General features: G+C 34.9%; 1 long non-coding RNA gene across 2 annotated transcripts in view; it reads right to left on the bottom strand.

The window, feature by feature from the left end:
- Nucleotides 1–20,456, bottom strand: part of LOC116550594 — a 110,093-nt gene that overhangs the window by 86,967 nt on the left and 2,670 nt on the right. For both annotated transcript variants that reach the window (XR_004268500.1, XR_004268501.1), the window contains exon 2: nucleotides 5,326–5,386. This is a non-coding gene — a long non-coding RNA (uncharacterized LOC116550594). The remainder of the gene's footprint in view (nucleotides 1–5,325; nucleotides 5,387–20,456) is intronic.

Genomic DNA, 20,456 nt, shown 5'->3' on the forward strand with positions numbered 1-20,456 from the left:
TTATTTTTTCTAAGTTTAAATACAAAATTGCATTTGAATTCCTAATACTTACAATCTTCTAAAACTATACAATCTAGAGAAATGCATACAATATCAAATTTACAGCTCTTCCCACTAACTTGAAGTGGAAAGTTGAATATTTTATTTTTCAAGATCTGGAAGAATGTCTTGATACTAAGTCAACTGAGATTAATGCTTACTTCATCAATGTTTGAAAAATCAGTGCAACCATTACACATTTAATCTAGTTTCCTTAATTACTGGAATGGTCAAACAATCTATTCTTTAGTTCAAAGAATTTGTCACTGACAAGGTTTGTGAAATACTACATATCATATTACTAAGGGCAAATAAATATACCTTGACATTTAGAAAGAAGTAACTAAAACCAAGCAGTTCAAAATTTAAAAGGATAATTGTAGAGATTTAAAATTTGATTCAAAACTTTCAACTCTACAAAAATGTAACAAGGAAAATCTAGCTTAGCTGCTTTTCATATGATAGACCAGGAGAAAAACTACAATCTCTATTTGAGCCAAGTTATACGAAGCAGCTATGTTCATTCACTCTCTCTCCATCTGAAGTCTTCCATGATGTACCCATGACTCTATTTCTAACCTTACTTTTAGAGGTTAAAAATCAAATATCCAATTACATGCTTAAAAAAAAAAACCTGAAAATTACATCCTCATAAAATACTTCAATATAAATATCTCAATAATTATATACCTTTGAAGGTAAATTACATGTATGCAATCAGTTTGGAGCCAAGTCAGAATAATCTATCTCTATCAATAATATTTACAGTTCATCATGTCTTTTAAATTCCTACTCAGGACTCAAACCATTGTTTACCTCCATTGCCACAGATTTGGGAGAAGTAAATCTCATAGTATTAAAAAGCTACAACCATTATTCTGAAAAAGTCCCTGATACTTCACGTTTCAACATTCAAGAAACATAGATTAGGCCATTTCTAAGTTGTATATATGAATTCCATTTCCATGGTATTCTAATACAAAACTTCAAGAGTTCCAGTAAGTCATCAACTAAACAATATCTTCTCAGTCTGACGCACTCAGGCAATCGATCGTATGCTCCTGCTTAGCCTAGCCCTTTGCCTTTTCAAAATAATGACCAGCAAACACTGGCTGAATGCCCACTATGTGTCAGAAAATGGTCTAAGTATGAAGAAGCCATAATGCACATTAATTTGATGTGATTAAATTCAGGGGAATGAGGATGTTGAAGATGGAGGAGGGGAATAAATTGAGAAGACATAAACTTGGTACTGGGATGTGAAGAAAATGGAATGCATCCTGAGGATTTGGGATTATTCCTCTAAGCAATGAAAAATCATAAAAACTTTTCAATGGGTGACTGTCATGATCATATGCAAATTTTGGGAAGAACTCTGGTAGGAGTGTGGTTGGTGGACAAAAGAGGGAGGGACATAAAAATAATTAGGGGTTTATAAAAAATCAAAAAACATACGTTGTGGTTCTAAAATTGTGGTAATAAATACAGAGGTAAAGAGAAGTTTGGGATAAATGTAAAGATGTAATCAACAGGACCTTCATGAAGTTTAGTTAAGGATAGGACAGAGTAAAGACATAGCATAAAATATTAATTAAATAAATATTAATTATTGACAGCCTATTAGGATTCTAGCATAGATTGATATCAGCCATTAACCAGGACAGAAATAGTAGGAGAGGAAGGCTAGGGATAAAGACTGAGCTCATTAAAGTGTTGGTTATCTTCAGGTCATCAAATCAAAAATATGTGAATGTCAGTTGGAGATACTGAACTTTGGAGAATTCAAGCTAAAGATTAAGAGTTCTTCCGTGTGGAGGTTAAAGGTTCTCTACACCTTGTAGGGAGGCAGCTTTTTCTACCTCTTAGCATGGTGCCTAGCATATAGTTGATTTTCAAAAAATGTTTGATGGCTGGCTGGCTGAATGCTTTATCTCAAATTCAGGGAGAAATTTGTGTTGGCTTTTACAAGCTATATCAGTTTCTAAAAATAAAAGTGGGTGATGAAGCTCATGAGACAAGAAAGTCATTATATTTTACATTTAAGAAGTTAATGTCACAGAGGGTCACAAAAAGAATGAGAAGGAAAGCTGACAGAGGAAATGGACTGGATGAAGGAAAAGTAGAAGATGGCAGAAATTGCCTTGGGAAAGAATAAGAACACTAAACACTTCCCTCAAAGACTGGAAGGTAGTTCTCAAGGTCAGATTCCTAAAAGTAGAAATGCTGAACTAAACAGATCCTTAAGTCTTATATTTGGCCTTAGTCTTACCGCACTGTAGTTGTTCTTTCATATCTTCAAAGATTCATTTTCCCCAGGGTCTACTCATAAAGCTCACCAGCTTATATTCAATAGTTTTATGCCTAGTGTATTCAAATAGATCACTTGGGCATTTTAAGAATTTGCACAAACTAACCTCATCTCTGCCCAGAAAATAGAATATAAGAACATGAAATTTGAATACTATGATGAGTTGTGCTAAATTGATAAAACAACATCCAAGTAAGTCTATGACAAGGATTACATGTTGTTTTCAAATATTTCCAAAACATTAATCATATTCAAACCCTAGTGTGTACAACCTGATACACTTAGAGATATTTTCATACAAATAAATCTCGGAATTTAAAAAATGGAATGAGAAATAGACTAGGTTTTGGTCAACTATGGTGGCTCTTGCCTGTAATCGCAGCACTTTGATCCACCAACATGGGCTGGTCACTTGAGGTCAGGAGTTTGAGATCAGCCTGGCCAACATGGTGAAACCCCATCTCTGCTAAAAATACAAAAATTAACTAGGTATGGTGGTACGAGTCTGTAGTCCCAGCTATTAAGGAAGCTAAGTCACCATGAGAATTACTTGAACCCAAGAGGTGAAGGTTATGGTGGGTCGAGATTACACCACTGCACTCCCGCCTGGGCAACAGAGCAAGACTCCCTCTCCAAAAAAAAAAAAAAAAAAATAGACTAGGTATCAAGCAAATTAGTATCAGGAAGAGAAAGATATCAAACAAGTAAATTCCACTTTTGGCTTTTTGAGAGAACTAATGAAACAGGCAAACTTTGGGCATACATTATCAGTGAAAAAGGGAGGAAAACACATAAAAATTAGAAATGATTTTTATCATTTTTATCTAGTCTATCAAACCTCTTCAACAATAATTTTGCAAACTACATCACTATAATTTATAAATATATGGCAGTAAAATGAGAAACCTAACGAAATGAACAATACTTTTTAAATGTCAGATTGGAAATTAACTCAATAATAAGTAGAATTCCTACAAAATTCAAAGAACAATTAATGAAAATATTTTTCCTAATTTTACCTCCAAAACAGATTCTGTGGTCTGATTATTCTACTAGTAAGTAGTAGCTCCTGCCACATAATTATAATTTTTTTATTTTGTTTGTGATTTTTTTCATATATATAACTCCACAAAAAAAGTTTTGTAAAGTTCAGTGTGAATATAACATCCTAATAGTACCGAATAGATTTCAAGCAATAAAAAATACTACATATCATTCTTACTTTGAAACATTCTTTAAAATTCTCAAGTAAGCAAAAAGAATTGAGCTAAGGAATGTAATAAAAGTAAGCTTCCAGCTATGCAAGAGTAACATAATATTAGCAAATCACCTGACTGAGAGGGGAGAACCAAATCATCTTCTCAACAGATTTTAAAACATTAATTTATATGTAATCAAGATTTATAGAACATCAACAGAAATTTCTGATAATCAAATATAGTTAATTAAGAATAGAAGTCAACAAAATATTTAAATTACATTCATGAAAGACATTACTAATAAAATCAGAAAGAACAAAGAGTTACAGTTATTTCATGTTACAATGAAAGACACAGCCAAGGCAATAAGTAGTGAACTCAAAAAATGTATGATGATAAAAAGGAAAAAAATTAAAGTATCTAAAATTGTTATTAGTTTTAGAAAATATTACTTTCTAGTTGGAACCACAAAAAAAAACTAACTGGAGAATAATTACCATTAATAAAGAGCTAAATGAGATATCAGTATACAAAATATGTACACCTTAAGAATTCCAACAATCAATTCAAATACAATAGATAATTTTGCAATATCTAACACACATGAGCCAGGCATTGTTCTATGCACCTAACGTGTATCAATGTATTTCAACCTCAGGACAACCCCAATAGCTAGGTATGTATCATTAGCTCCATTTTGCAGATGAGAAGGGAAAGCCCAGAGAGAGTCAAGGATTTGCCCAAGTTCACACAGAGAACAAGTGGTGGAGCAGGCATTTATATCCCAGCTGCAGAGGAAGTGGGGCTAGAGGAGGCCAATTTGCTTTTTATATCATCATCACACTTGTTTCTTGAATTTTTACAGTAGGTTGTGTGTTCATATACTGAAAACATTCACTAATTCATACAGAGGGTTGATACGTTACATTAGGTAGTGGGAATATGGATTTTTAAAATTTGTATTTATGTGCTTCTAATTTATCTATACATTATGAACATCGTATCATTTGTAATAGGAAAAAATATGATAAATGCAATTTTGAAGCACACTGCTTGGGTCATAAGCTCAGATGGAGAACGGTCTGCATTTTAGACATCTCTCTTATATTTAACAGCATTAAAATAATTTGCACCATCTGACTGACAGCATGATTGTCACAAACTTAACGATAAAGTTTTCAGGGAGACAGTTCCTGCCACATAATTATAAAGAAGAAGAATGACTTCATGTATCCTACCTCAAATCTTGAGAAAACAAACACTTAATGAAGATGATCCCCAAAGTGACGTTAGACCAGCTTATCAAAATGTCAAATGTATGAGGGTACTGAACTGGATATCATTTCAAAACATAGTTAATTACGTACCTATGGAAGGCTATAGGTTATATGTATTATAATTTTACTATAAGAAAATAAATACATAATTATCTGAAAAGATAGTTTTATGTGTATATTTTGATATACAATTCTTCCTATATATTGTTTACAAAATATTTGCCAGTAGCCTATTTTCAGACATTTTACCTTTTACCAGATTTTAGAGTAAAGTGATTAAATAGTTCCCAGGTTTACATGCCATAGATTTACATTTCAGGATTACAATTTTTAAATAAAATTTTAAAAAACTCTTTAGTGATTCTAGCCTTTAATGATTCTAATTTTTCTTATAAAAAAATTAAAACATGAGTGAAGAACAGTAAATCAAATTTCTCATTTCAATACTCAGAAAGTTATACTAATTATGAATATAAAATATATAATAAATTGTTCTGCTTACCATTTGAATAGAATGCTTGGAATTCTCTTTGGAAAATTATCCCAGTAAAATTCAGGAAGATCTGAAAAATAAGAATGATTGAGGAAGATTAATTCAATCTATTAAATATATATATATATATATATATATATATGCACACTAATGTATTAATTTAATGTAACCCTTGACTCATACTCATTCCAGACTCTCACAAGGATACATTCAGACTTATAATTTTCATTTAATATGAATATTATGTAAACACAGGAAATAGCATGTGCCTTTTATTTATTCACAGACTCTTTTTAGTGTTAGGAGCTACCTTTCCAGCCTGACTGCCCTCAACCTCAACTCTGGCCTTCAGGAATCACACTGTGCAGTTAAAAGAAATAATTCGCTCTACACTCTGACTTGATGCTTCTCTTAAACAAAATCAAGTGACTGTAACACTATTCTCATGATTTTTTTTTTAAATCATACTTTAAGTTCTGGGATACATGTGCAGAACGTGCAGGTTTTTTACATAGGCATAATAAATGTGCCATGGTGCTTTGCTGCACCCATCAACCCCTTATCTACATTAGGTATTTCTAATAATGCTATCCCTCCCCTAGTACCCCATGCTCCAACAGATCCCAGTGTGTGATATTCCCCTCCTTGTATCCATGTGTTCTTATTGTCCAACTCCCACTAATGAGTGAGAACATGTGGTGTTTTGTTCTCTGTTCCTGTGTTAGCTTGCTAAGAATGATAGTTTCCAGCTTCATCCATGTCCCTGCAAAGGACATGAACTCATCCTTTCCTATGGCTGCATCGTATTCCATGGTGTATATGTATCACATTTCCTTTATCCATTCTATCATTGATGGGCATTTGGGTTGGTTCCAAGTCTTTGTTATTGTGAACAGTGCTGCAATAAGCATATGTGTGCATGTGTCTTTAGAGCAGAACAATGATTTATAATATTCTGGGTATGTATACAGTAATGGGATTGCTGGGTCAAGTGGTATTTCTGGTTCTAGATCCTTGAAGAATCACCACACTGTCTTCCACAATGGTTGAACTAATTTACACTCCCACCAACAGTGTAAAAATGTTCCTATTTCTCCACATCCTCTCCAGCATCTGTTGTTTCCTGACTTTCAGTGATTGCCATCCTAACTGGCATAAGATGGTATCTCACTGTGGTTTTGATTTACATTTCTCTAATCACCAATGATGATGAGCTTGTTTTCATATGTTTGTTGGCCACATAAATGTCTTCTTTTGAGAAGTGTCTGTTCTGTTCATATCCTTCACCCACTTTTTGATGGGATTGTTTTTTTCTTGTAAATTTGTCAAGTTCTTTGTAGATTCTGGATATTAGCCCTTTGTCAGATGGATAGATTGCAAAAATTTTCTCCTATTCTGTAGGTTGCCTGTTCACTCTGATGATAGTTTCTTTTGTTGTGCAGAAGCTCTTTAGTTTAATTAGATCTCGTCTGTCAATTTTGGCTTTTGTTGCCATTGTTTTTGGTGGTTTAGTCATAAAGTCTTTGCCCATGCCTATGTCCTAAAGGGTATTGCCTAGGTTTTCTTCTAGGGTTTTAAGGCTTACATTTAAGTCTTTAATTCACTTTGAGTTAATTTTTGTGTAATGTGTAAGGCAAGGGTCCAGTTTCAGTTTTCTGCATATGGCTAGCCAGTTTTCTCAACATCATTTACTAAATAGGGAATCCTTTTTGCTTGTTTTTGTCAAGTTTGTCAAAGATCCAATGGCTATAGATGTGTGGTGTTATTTCTGAGACCTCTGTTCTGTTCCATTGGTCTATACATCTGTTTTGGTACCAACACCATGTTGATTTAGTTACTGTAGCCTTGTAATATAGTTTGAAGTCCAGTAGTGTGATGCCTCAAGCTTTGTTCTTTTTCTAAGGATTGTCTTGGGTATATGGGCTCTATTTTGGTTCCATATGACATTTAAAGTAGATTTTTTTCTAATTCTGTCAAGAAAGGCAATGGTATTTTGATAGGGATAGCACTGAATCTATAAATTACTTTGGGCAATGTGGTCATTTTCACTATATTGATTCTTCCTATCTATGAGCATGAAATGTTTTTCCATTTTTTGATGTCCTCTCTTATTTTCTTGAGCATTGGTTTCCAGGTCTCCATGAAGAGATCCTTCACATCCCTTGTAAGTTGTATTCCTAGGTATTTTATTCTCTTTGTATCAGTTGTGAATGGCAGTTGACTCATTATTTGGCTCTCTGTTTGTCTATTATTGGTGTGTAGGAATGCTTATGATTTTTGCACATTGATTTTCCATCTGAGAAGTACTAAAATTGCTTATCAGCTTAAGGAGATATTGGCTGAGATCATGAGGTTTTCTAAATATACAATCATGTCATCTGCAAACAGAGACAATTTGACTTCCTCTCTTTCTATTTGAATACACTTTATTTCCTTCTCTTCCCTAATTGTCCTGGCCGGAACTTCCAATAATATGTTGAATAGGAGTGGTCAGAGAGGGCATCCTTATCTTGTGCTGGTTTTCAAAGGGAATGCTTCCAGCTTTTGCCCATTCAGTATGATATTGGTTGTGGCTTTGTCATAAATAGCTCTTATTATTTTGAAATACTTTGTATCAATACCTCTTTCATTGAGTGTTTTTAGCATGAAGTGGTGTTAAATTTTACCAAAGGCCTTTCCTGCATCTATTGAGATAATCATTTGCTTTTGGTCATTGGTTTTGTTTATGTGATGATGTTTATTGATTTGCATATGTTGAACCAGCCTTGCATCCCAGGGATGAAATCGACTTTATCATGGTGGATAAACTTTTTGATGTGCTGCTGGATTCTGTTTGCCAGTATTTTATTGAGGATTCTCACATGGATGTTCATCATGGATATTGGCCTGACATTTTCTTTTTTTGCGTGTGTCTCTGCCAGGTTTTGGTATCAGGATGATGCTGGCCTCATAAAATGAGTTAGGGAGAAGTCCCTCTTTTTCTATTGTTTGGAATAGTTTCATAAGGAATGGTACCAGTTCCTCTTTGTATCTCTGGTAGAATTTGGCTGTGAACCCTTCTAGTCCTGGACATTTTTGGTTGGTAGGCTATTAATTGCTGCCTCAACTTCAGACCTTTCTGGTATATCAATCAAACATAGATTTGGTCTTTTCGCATTGTCCCATATTTCTTGGAGGCTTTGCTCATTCCTTTTCATTTTATTTTTTTCTCTAATCTTGTCTTTGTGCTTTATTTCATTAAGTTAGTCTTCAATCTCTGATATCCTTACTTCCGCTGAATCAATTTGGCTATTGATACTTGTATGCTTCATGAAGTTCTCCTGTTGTGTTTTTGAGCTCTATCAGGTCATTTATTTTCTTCTCTAAACGGGTTATTCTAATTAGCAATTCCTCTAACCTTTTTTCAAGGTTCTTAGCTGTCTTGCACTGGGTTAGAGCATGCTCCTTTAGCTCAGAGGAGTTTGTTATTACCCTCCTTGTGAAGCCTACTTCTGTCAATTAGTCAAACTCATTCTCCATCCAGTTTTGTTTCCTTGCCGGCAAGGAGTTATGATCCTTTGGAGGGGAAAAGGCATTCTGGTTTTTGGAATTTCCATCATTTTTGTTCTGTTTTTTTCTCATCTTCATGGATTTCTCTACTTTTGGTCTTTGATGTTGGTGGTCTTCAGATGGGACTTGTGCATGGACATCCTTTTGTTGATGTTGATGCTAATTTTGTTAATTTTCCTTCTACTTAGCCACCATAGGTCTGCTGAAGTTTGCCAAAGGTCCACTCCAGACCCTATTTGCCTGGTTATCACCAGTGGAGACTGCAGAACAGCACAGACTGCTGCCTGTTTCTTCCTGTAGGAGTTTCACCCCAGGGGGGGCACCCACCAAATGTCTGCTGCAGCTCTCCCAAATGAGGTGTCTGTCGACCCCTGCTGGGAGGTGTCTCCCAGTCAGGAGGCACTGGGGTCAGGAACCCACTTGAAGAGGCAGTGTCTCCCTTAGCAGAACTTGAGCGCTGTGCTGGGAGATCTGCTGCTCTCCTCAGAGCTGGCAGGCAGGAAAGGTTAAGTCTGCTGAAGCTGCACATACAGCTATCCCTTTCCACAGGTTCTCTGTGGAAATGGGGGTTTTATCTATAAGCCCTTGACTGGGGCTTCTGCCTTTCCTTCTAAGATGCCCTGTGCAGAGAGGAGGAATCTAGAGAGGCAGTCTGGCTTTGCCAAGCTGTGGTGGCTCTACCAGTTTGAACATTTTGGCAGCTTTGCTTACACTGTAAGGGGAAAACCGCCTACAAGAGTTTCAGTAATGGTACACGCCCCTCCCCCCACCAAACTCAAAAATCCCAGGTCAACTTCAGACTGCTGTGCTGGCAGTGAGAATTTCAAGCCAGTGGATCTTAGCTTGCTAGGCTGTATGGGAGTGGGATTTGCTAAGCTAGACCACTTTGGCTCCCTAGCTTCAGCCCCCTTTCCAGGGGAGAGAAGGATTCTGTCTCACTGGCATTCCAGGTGCCACTGGTGTATGAAAAAAAAAAAAAAAAAAAAAAAACTCCTGCAGCTAGCTCAATGTCTGCCAAAATGGCCACCCAGTTTTGTGCTTGGAATCCAGGTCCCTGGTGGTGTAGGCAACCGAGGGAATCTCCTGGTCTGCCAGTTGTGAAGACTGTGGGAAAAGCATAGTATCTGGGCCGGGATGCATTGTTCCTCACGGCACAGTCCCTCACAGCTTCTCTTGGCTAGGGGAGGGAGTTTCCCAGCTCCTTACACTTCCTGGGTGAAGTGACACCCCACCCTGCTTCATCTGGCCCTCCGTTGGCTGCCTCTACTATCTAACCAATCCTAGTGAGATGAGCTAGACACCTCAGTTGGAAATGCAGAAATCACCTGCCTTCTGCATTGGTCTCGCTGAGAGCTGCAGACCAGAGCTCTTCCTATTTGGTCATCTTGCATGCAACCTCATAAAAACCTCATAATTTTTAATGGTACTTCACAAACTTTCTGTGGGAGAAAATGACACTATAATCTTCAAGTGTGATCAGAGGAAATCTATATCCTGAACTTTTTGAGTCTATATACTAGGTAAGCTAATTTATAGGTTTGGCAATTATATCACTTCTGGAAATATATTTAAGATGGTGATTACCACATTATTTCAGACATAGTATAATAACTGTCAAGTATTTTTATATAATACCAAAGAATTCTCATCAATTAAAAAAAATCCTTATTTTTAAAAGATGAGGAAAATGAAACTCAAGGAAAGAGAAATGGCTTGGCTAAGATCTTAGAAATAGTGCTATGACCAGATGCTTTAGATCTTAGAAATAGTGCTATGACCAGTCTCAAAGCTTTATTCTGTTCCTCTTTCTATAGCATTATTTTGAAACATATTTATTAAAACTACAATATATGCCAGGCATTTAACTGAGCACTGGGGAATTAGTAATGAACATGATAGATAAAGAACCTGATTTCACGAAGCTTAATTCTAATAATCTTGGTTAGTTTAAGTATTGAATAAACTCTTCCATCCATATCATTAATATAGAATGAAAGTTTAACCAAGATACCAAGAGTTCAGAATGCACTGGTATTATGAGCCAAGCCTAATTTCCAATGAATATTCTTTCTTCAAACCTCTGAAATATATTTGACCTACAAAGTGCCTAACTAAACATCTGAATATCTTTGACATGAAGTTAGACATTTTGTGCAAAGATAAAACTTTCAGAAAACAAATTTTTTTCATATAATTTTTTCAAAGATATGTTTTATTTACTTACTGGTCTGATTCTGTGTAAACTTCCAGGCTCAGTGTGAAACTTAAAAACGTGCTGCAGAGATTAAAAGTTTCACACGTGCCAATGAGCAAACAGATTCCACATGCAAGAGCAGGATAAAGACCTTGAGATCCATTCTGCAAATCATTTATTAACCACTGTTTCATATTTCGCAGTGAGTTCACTTGTTCTGCTTATAGTAGGCATTTGCAAAATAGAATGGCATAGTTTAAAAATAACAGATTGAATCTCTAGGTCACTAAAACACCTTTCTCATGGCTTCATTTCTGTACTTCCTACCAATAAGATATAAGTAACTACATTCCTGTTGAGTTGCATTATCTTAATGACTTTTGATAATAATTATTTTACAATGACTTTCACATGAGGCAAATTGGGATTTTTTTTTTGATGTTATAAAAACATCTGTTGAAATCTGGAAAACAAAGAGCCTAAAATAATTTACTAAACATAACGCCAAGTTGCCAAGTTTTTCCTAAAATTATAACAACTGAAAGATATGTGGAATGGTTACTGGGTATGAAGTGATTACTGGTTAGGATTCCTTGTGACTGAGTCCAAAGCCTCTAAATGTGGCTACCGACTAGACTCAATTAGGAATACTGCTGTTTTAGCAAAGTTTACTTTCAGATTCTCTCTAAACCTCCTTAATATAACATTCAGAGTAATCAATTAGTGACTGATTTCACCAAAAAAAGAATCAGTTCATTGAATGAACCCATCAGAGAATGCCCGAGGAGAATCATTCTCTTCATTTTAAAAAGGAGACAAACGCAGCCACATAGCTGGTGATCGATAGAATGGAATCTGGTTAAGGATCCTTAATTACTAGCTCCCTGTCTTTTCCACAGTGTCATAGCTAAGGTAAGAAGCGTTTTTTATTCTTTAAGTGCCATATACTTAGGATATAATGAACATTTTATGGTATATATCATGCAAATAAAACTCCTTCCATGTATTACGGCATTTTATATTACATATTATTACATATATATATAATATATATATGTAATTCACCATATACAAGACATTAATTAGAAATTTCTGAACTTAAAAACTGTGTCTTCTGCTTCTAGGGACCAATTCCATTGTATAAAAACACTATCTGCGTCATCTTTTCAGAATTATAACAGTAAAAGCTCATAATTGCACCACCAAAGCTTGTAACTATTATCTTTGACCACTGTCATCCTATTTTCTTGGAGTAAATTTTCTTCAGCACATGAGACTTCAACAGGATCTTCTCAAGTACCGTCTCCTCCTTGAATCAAATTTAGTGCATGTCTAAGAAAAACTTCAGAGCTTATTGTCTTACATTATGCTTTTTTCCCCTAATCATTGTCTTTGTAAAACTCAGGGTTGCGAGATTTGAGATTTTCAAAAATATCAAATATCACTGTGTCCTGCTTTTATTCTTTTTTTACCTACAATTTTCACTCCAATTTGTATCTTTGAAACACATGGTGCATGCATTGAGATTGCTTGTCATCTAATTAGAAAAACAATGTCAAAGATTGTTTTAAGTATTATCATACATATTTATGGAAATTCAGGGGTCAAATGAAACACAAGTGATAGAAACACTGTTTTACTTATTTGTCATTTAAAATAAGGCAACAGCAAGGAGTCAGATGTTTATGATAGAATAAGTCACATTAGTGAATATATTTTCACAAATCTATCTGTAATCATACGTTTGGAATAGGTTGATCAATTTTTAAAGAATGTCTTTGCTATTATAGGGTTAAATGAAGGTAAAGAGAAAACTAAAAGAGAAAGAGAAAGGAAAATTCTAATTATGATGACAATAGCCATAATTTACCACATGCCCACTATGTGTTATTGAAGGGTTTGAACCAGAGAGTGACATGACTTGCTTTTCCTTTTTATGATATTATTAGGGCTGCTAAGTGGAGAACAGATGGAAGAGTGGTGCTGCGTGGCTCTAGAAAAGCAGAGAGAAAACTTAGGCTACTCTTGTAGTCCACGGATAACATACCTATACTTTCAGCTGGAATGCAGTAGTAGAAATGGACAGAAGCATAGGAAGTCCAGATGTCTGGAGAATAAACTGTGGAAGCGGAATAAACTGGAAACTCGGGTTTTCAGCTGGATCAACAAGGTAGATTGTGGTGCTCTTTATTAAAAGGGTGTGTTGAGCATATGGTAGAGGGGAAGGAGACTTGGGGAAAAGTCTACTATTTCAGTTATTTGCCTATATTGCTATATAAGTGGTTAACAGGCTGTCCTTTCATATACCATAATTTCTACTTTATCATCCACAGTTTCCTTAATAATAAGAATAGCCAGTTCTCCCTCTTTCTGCTGCATTGTGTCGAGAGTTGCTACCTGTGCCTCATGAGTAATTCCTATCTCTTCTATATTTTCCATCTCTCACTCCACCAGTTACTTTCCCACAGATTATTAGTAATGCCTTTGTGTCTCTTGTCTAATTAATTAATGCATCCCTCTACCCTGTGGATTCCTCTAGTGAATGTCCTCCCCTCCCCTACATAGCTAAGCTCTTCAAAAAAGGATGTGAACTTCATTTTAACTGTTTTATTTATATTGTATTCTACTATATGCTGAGTGGGTGCTCCACTTCTACTTTCACTATGTTACTGAGACTAGTCTCAAAAAGTTCCCTAATATACTCCTAATTGTGACACCCTATGGATTATGTTGGTAAGCTCTTTTACTAGCTCTTTTACCGTATCCTCCTCCTCTAAAATGTTATATACATATTGCTATTCCTAATGTTATTCTTCCTCCTCTAAACATTTTGCTTTGTGAGGTATTAACATTACATTTATGAAATGCCAAGGACCAACAAATCTGTATCTCTAATCCATCCCTGTATTCTAACCTTTGGGTCCACATATTGAACTGCATAGTTGGAATCTCCACCTGACTGCCACATATACACTCCAAACAAAACATAGCTAAACACTGAACACTAAACACTCCTCACTCTTTACTCCCAAACTGCCATTCGTATTCCTAATGGTGAACAGCATCACCATCCACTCATTTACTCAAGACAGATGTTTAAGAATCTACTGCCTCTTCCACATCATCCAAATTTTATCACTGACTTTGAATTGTTAATACTACCTCCTGCTGGGCTCAGTGGCTCACACCTGTAATCCCAGCACGTTGGGAGGCTGAGGCAGGTGGATCACCTGAGGTCAGGAGTTCAAGACCAACCTGACCAACATGGTGAAACCCCGTCACTACTAAAAATACAAAAATTAGCCAGGCATATTGCCACATGCCTGTAATCCCAGCTACTCTGGAGGCTGAGGCAGAAGAATTGCTTGAACCAGGGAGGTGGAGGTTGTGGTGAGCGGAGATTACACCATTGCACTCCAGCCTGGGCAGCAGAGCGAGACTTCATCTCAAAATAATAAACAAACAAATAAACTACTTCCTTAGCATATCCTGCATCAAAATCCTTTCTTCTCCATTCCCGCCATTCAGGCTTTATTTCATGTCTCAGTATTACCAGAAGGAATCACTTAATGCCTCTTACTGTGCATTCGCCATTCATCCTCTGCATTTCTGACAAAGTTCTCTTTCTAAAATGTACAGCAGCTCTGTTGCTCTCCTGTTGAAAACCCTTTAAACGATCTTCACTGCCTAAAGGAAAATGTCCATGAACTTTTGCATGGTCTTTAATGGTTTCCAAAATCTTACCCTTGCTTTACCACCTTACCTTCATTCTCATCTCTCACCATGTCTTATTTACATGCTCTAGCAGTCACATGTATCAGACATGCGGTTTCCTGCTACTATTACCTTCTCAAATGCTCCATGTCTAAAACATATCTCCATCCCTGCCTGTGAAAAAAAATCCCATCTGTCTATCCAGATTCTGTTGGAGCTCCCCCATATTAATGAACCCCTTCTTGATGGCACTGGTAGACAAGGTTCTTCTTGATGATTTTACTCCTGTTGATACACAGTTCTCACACAGCAATTCAAATATCTCATAGAACTAATTGATTTCATGCTTCTTATGTGACTATACTGTTCTTGTGTTGATATCCCCATTAACATGGTTGGAGTTCAATACATTATTGATGATAGTCTTGAATAAATACAGAATCATGAATTAATTAATGAATAAATGCTATATCCCAAAACCCTACTAAAAAACACTGACACATCAAAACATTTTTTAAAAATTCTTCATGATTTTCTAATTCCATCTTAAAGCACAGCACACTGAAAATAACATACCTATATTATACACACAGTCTAGTATGAAAAGAACAAAGTGTCAACATAGGACTAATCTATTAGGTCAACTATTGACAGACATAAGCCATTTCATGGACTTTGGCTAAGGCTAAACTTGAGAAAACAATTCCAAGTTAAACTTTGAACTTCAGAATTTAGGAAGAGGAAAAGCAACCAAAATAAGCTGCATAATCAGCTTAAATTCAATAGGCACTATTTCTAGACATAGCTTAAAGATCTGTTAGCTGTCTTGCATCTTATTACCAAAATTAACAATAGACAAAGCATGTGAATTGCTTATGATCTTCAGCAAATAGTGATTTTTCAAAAACATGTATAATCTTATTCATGTGGTTGAATCAGAACTACATTTACCCAGTGGTACAGATGGAAATAATTTGCTTTGGAAACTGATATTGTTTTATTATTTTACTATTTTTACCTATAAAAATAAATTTACATGCTAGTGCATGTGATGAGTCTCAGACCATAAAATATGCCTAGAAATATCTGAATAAAAATGCCATCACACTACAGCTATGAAATTCAGGTTTGATGCTTTCTCACTGTTTACTTTGATACTGCTATAGTGATAGTGCTACACTAATACTGCTATGTCTCTATTTTATTTTAAGAAATACAGAGCGTATATAAACTCATTTTTATTGTAAAAAATCTGAACAATACACACATATTTGAAACAAAGTTTCCTTCCCCACCTTTTCTTAATTTTATTTTCCTCCCCAGAGGTAAGTGTTTAGTGTATATCATTCAAGTTAAATGATACATTCACATAATAGATGTTTTTTAACATACATGTGATTTATAAAATGTATTATTATAAGTCTTGCATTTTCTCTTAATAATAAGACTTAGAGATATTGTTGATAGAAGTGTAAACTGTCAAGAACAATTCTGAAATTCAACCTTTAACTAGGAATTTCACTTCTGCAAATAATGGCATATATAGTGGTATTTATTAAAGTGATGTTCAAAACAATGAAGCAGAGGAAATGAAATAACCATCCAAAAATAGAAGAATGTTTTAATATATGGTATGACGATAAGTCCATGCCATGAATTACCATGCTGTTGGTTTAAAAGAATGAGGTGGATCTAAAAATAGTGAATTTACATACCTAAAAGCTATTTCACAATGTTTCTCTGTAATTGTGAATTCAGCCTTACTTCTAAGCAATATTCCCTACCATTGAACTCTCACACTCTCGTCAACCACCATCTTAGGGACATATTTTTCTTAGAGACATAGGAGGAATAACAGTGGTGAAGATGGAAGATGGAGGACCCTGATGGTTTGGTAAGTGGCGGGGTCATATTCTGCCTTATATCAAATAACACAGAAGCAAAGAAAGGTCTAGTAATAGAAAGATCTAGTAATAGGAATATCTGGGCTCTGTTAATCACACACATACCTAACCTAGTCTTTATTTGCAGAAAGTAAGAGCAAGGAACTGATTGAAAACTAAAGTATACATAGTACTTGGGCTGCTGCATATAGCTGCCAAAGAGTCCCAGGTGCCAAGTTATTAAAAAATGAGTAATGAAATGAAAGCAGAAATACTAGGTGTGAAATATGAAAATAAAAGGGAAAGAAATTATAAATATTCAAAAAAGAGCTTAAGAAAAAGAATAACTGAGAAATAATTTTTTAGATGTGTGATAAAAAATATTTTAAAAATATACATCTCCTCTCAGAGTAATAAAGAGAGGGCTATTACATTTAAGGAGATCAAAGGAAGAGGAAATAATTATTCCATAAGTAGAGATAAATTCACAATTTTACAAATTAAAGATAATTTCAAATGTGGAAATTTTTTCAAAAATGTCACTTAATCTATTTCATATCCTCTCCTTTGAGATGAAAAAGAGAAAGCTAACTCTGACACATTTTTTGTAAATTGCTTTTCAAAGTCACATTCAATAAACATATTGTAAGAAGACTGTTCACGTAAATTATCTCATTTAATTCTCTCAGCAGCCCAGTAGGGTAGAAATTCTTAGCTGCATTTTACTTCTGGATAAATGGAGGCTCAGATGGTGTAAGAAACTCAGCCAGCCGGACACCTCAGGGCTGGAATTTGCATTCCCAATTGTTCACTTCAGCTTTAACACTCTATCTCATCACAGTTGCTTTAAAATCCTTATATGAGAATGCCACCAGAATGGAAATGAGTACCTTACATTCAGTTTTAGTTAGCTTTTGCTGATTAACAGATACATTCACATTACGTATTTTAGGGTAGTGTTTATAAAATACATAGTGACTACCACTTAATAAACCTGATTATATACAGAGTTATCAGATATATATCACTCTTTTTATGTGGTAGAGTGGATTACAAGGCTCTTAAATTCGTTCTTTACTGTTTTGTTGTTGTTTTGGGTGTTCTGCTTAAAGAGAAATTTTTTGTAATCAAGTAGCAATCAGACATTTAAAAGGCAAGCTGATCTCAGTACTGTATTTACGTAAGGCAGACAAAGATTGCATTTTCTATTTTGTGGTCTGGACACCTGGAGTACAAACTTCAGTAAGAGGGTCAACATCATTGAAATCATCCCTCATGTATCTGTCATATAAACAAGACTTTAAATTCTGAAAACTCTATATAACAAAAAGAGATAAGTATTTTTTTCACTTTACTATTATGAAGTACCAATGTTTCTGTCCTTACTTGATTTGTTCTTGTAGCCACTTGTACGACTTTTTAAAAATCATTTACCACTTAATAAAATGCTTTGCACTGGCAAAATGTAATTATGTTATGCATAAGCCACAGAGATAATTATAGCTCATCCAGACATTCTTAATCTGTATTAGTGGAAACAAGTTACAGGGTGATAAGAACCTCACATATCATTATCCAATCTCAACAGCTGCTTGGTTAATCTTGCCATAATCAAATCTAAGTTATCATCCTATCATTTCTAACCTGCCATGTTCTTCTGAATTTCTGCTGATTTAAAGACGTATCTATGCACTGTTATAAGTCATCAGATCTATTTAAGACTGCCTTATGATTAATGTGTCTCACTAAGCTAAATGTCCTTTTTCTAACATAAGACTGTACTGTGTCCCTATTTAGAATTCAACCTAACAAAAATGTGCTTGCTAACTTTCTCCTACATCCTTTGTATTGAAGGAAAGAGGGAACCTTATGAGTATTACAGAATCTGCTACATATTCACAAGGAACCAAGTCCTGCTATGGAGAAAATAATTTCATTTACTGTATGATATGTCCAATTTCCCATATCTCTTAATTTGCCTAACACTTAAAAGTAGCAATCAAATGTCAGGTTTTCAGGTCAGTAATCTACATATCAAATAATTATTCAGTGATATAGGGAGCATTCTTTTTTAGAGCGATATTAGATCCTTACTAATTGTAGTTTAGCACTTCATCCTGTTTGGTTTTGCTTATTCCAAGTGCCAGGATTTCCACCATTTCCGATGTAACTTTCCTCTGTAATTGAAAAAATTTCACTGCCAGGTTGTATTTCCTGTGATTGAGTTTATCCTCTTCCTGATGATTATTAAGCTGTAGGCAATTGTCTTAAATCTTTATGACAAAAAATTAATTTTTCTTTGCTTTTGGCAATCTGGGAGAGTCAATAATCATTTGTGAGTTTCCCAAGACTAATAAGCTTGTTTTTATCTGTGAAGTGTCACCATCATTGTAACCATTTTGCAATGATGGCAATATTATTGTTTTGACAAACAAGGAAAAAGTTACAAAAGAGTAGCTAAAATATTTAATCCTTTCCATACACATCAAGAGACTTAATCCTTTCCATACACATCAAGAGACTTCAGGACTCCCTCTTTCCAAAACAAAAAGTACAGGTAAATGGAAATCCTGCTTCTGTAAAAGAACTAGAAAATATATCCTACTACTTAAAGTGAAAAAAGGATAGGAAAACAAACAAACCCAACAGGTACTCATACATATACTCATCCTTATCAATATGTCTCACTGATGACTCACCAAAACTCTTCAGGATCTTCAAGACACCTTAAAAAGTTTCTTTATTTTTATTTTAATGTGTGCTTATAATTCTTAATCTGGGAATGTTTTATATTAATCATAAGTATGTTAGCCCATTCAAATCATACTTATATGAAATTTGCTCTACTTTACATATCAAATCCCTGTTACTACCCAATAAACTCACCAAAATACTTACCCTGTACTATACACACAAACTTAGATTCAGAGGTTGTTTTTACTCCCCATATTCTATTTTTTCACTGCCTTATTTAAATAAGTCAAGTATCCTAAATACTTATTCCTTCTGTAGTACTGTCCTGCATAGCAAAAGAAATGATGATGAGGTATACCAAAACAAATAAACAAAAAATTTTCCCTCCAAGCACATACTATTTAAAAATCAGTGGGAGTTTATCTTTATTTAAAAACAAAAAACTCAACAGTATTCTGTTGTGGTTTTATTCAACCTAAAGAAAATTTAACAAGAACACCTGATTCTTACATGTTTTCAGCCAGATTCTCAAATCACAGATTCTAGTATCTGAGGTAGATTTGAAGAAATGCCAAAATCTAAAACCAAGAGACTTGAAAAGCACTAACAGATAATTTTAAGTATAGTGGTGTGATGTAATAAGAATTGCAATGTAGAAAAATAATCCTTTGGAAGCAACCAATCATTGGGTAAAAGTTATTACATTCTTTCTTTTTTTTTTTAAATCCCAGTCACTGCCCTAACATTTACCTTACTGAAATGCAGAAATTGTACCATTCTCTCAGGTGATAAAAGCAGAGGCTTGTAGGCTGAGTACCAAGACTCCTTTACAGAGTCATGAGGGATCAGAAAGACACAATAGATCATGGAATTTATGTCAGTAGAGTTAAGCCATGATGGTACAAAACTACTGGAATGACCTTAGAAGGAAACTGATTTTATACCCTTTGTGTATATAAAACATGAAATAATTTGGTTCTTAAAATAACTCTATGAAGTGGATAGAATGGTTATTATGGATAAAAACTAAAAACTCAGACAAATTTTATTGCCAATAAGGGAGGAAACTAAGCTAAAACCCGTATCTTCTGGTAACTTATCAGTCC

The sequence above is a fragment of the Sapajus apella genome, unplaced genomic scaffold, assembly GCF_009761245.1.
Source record: "Sapajus apella isolate SASKATOON/1434 unplaced genomic scaffold, GSC_monkey_1.0 scaffold8, whole genome shotgun sequence".
In the NCBI taxonomy this organism is placed as follows: Eukaryota; Metazoa; Chordata; class Mammalia; order Primates; family Cebidae; genus Sapajus; species Sapajus apella.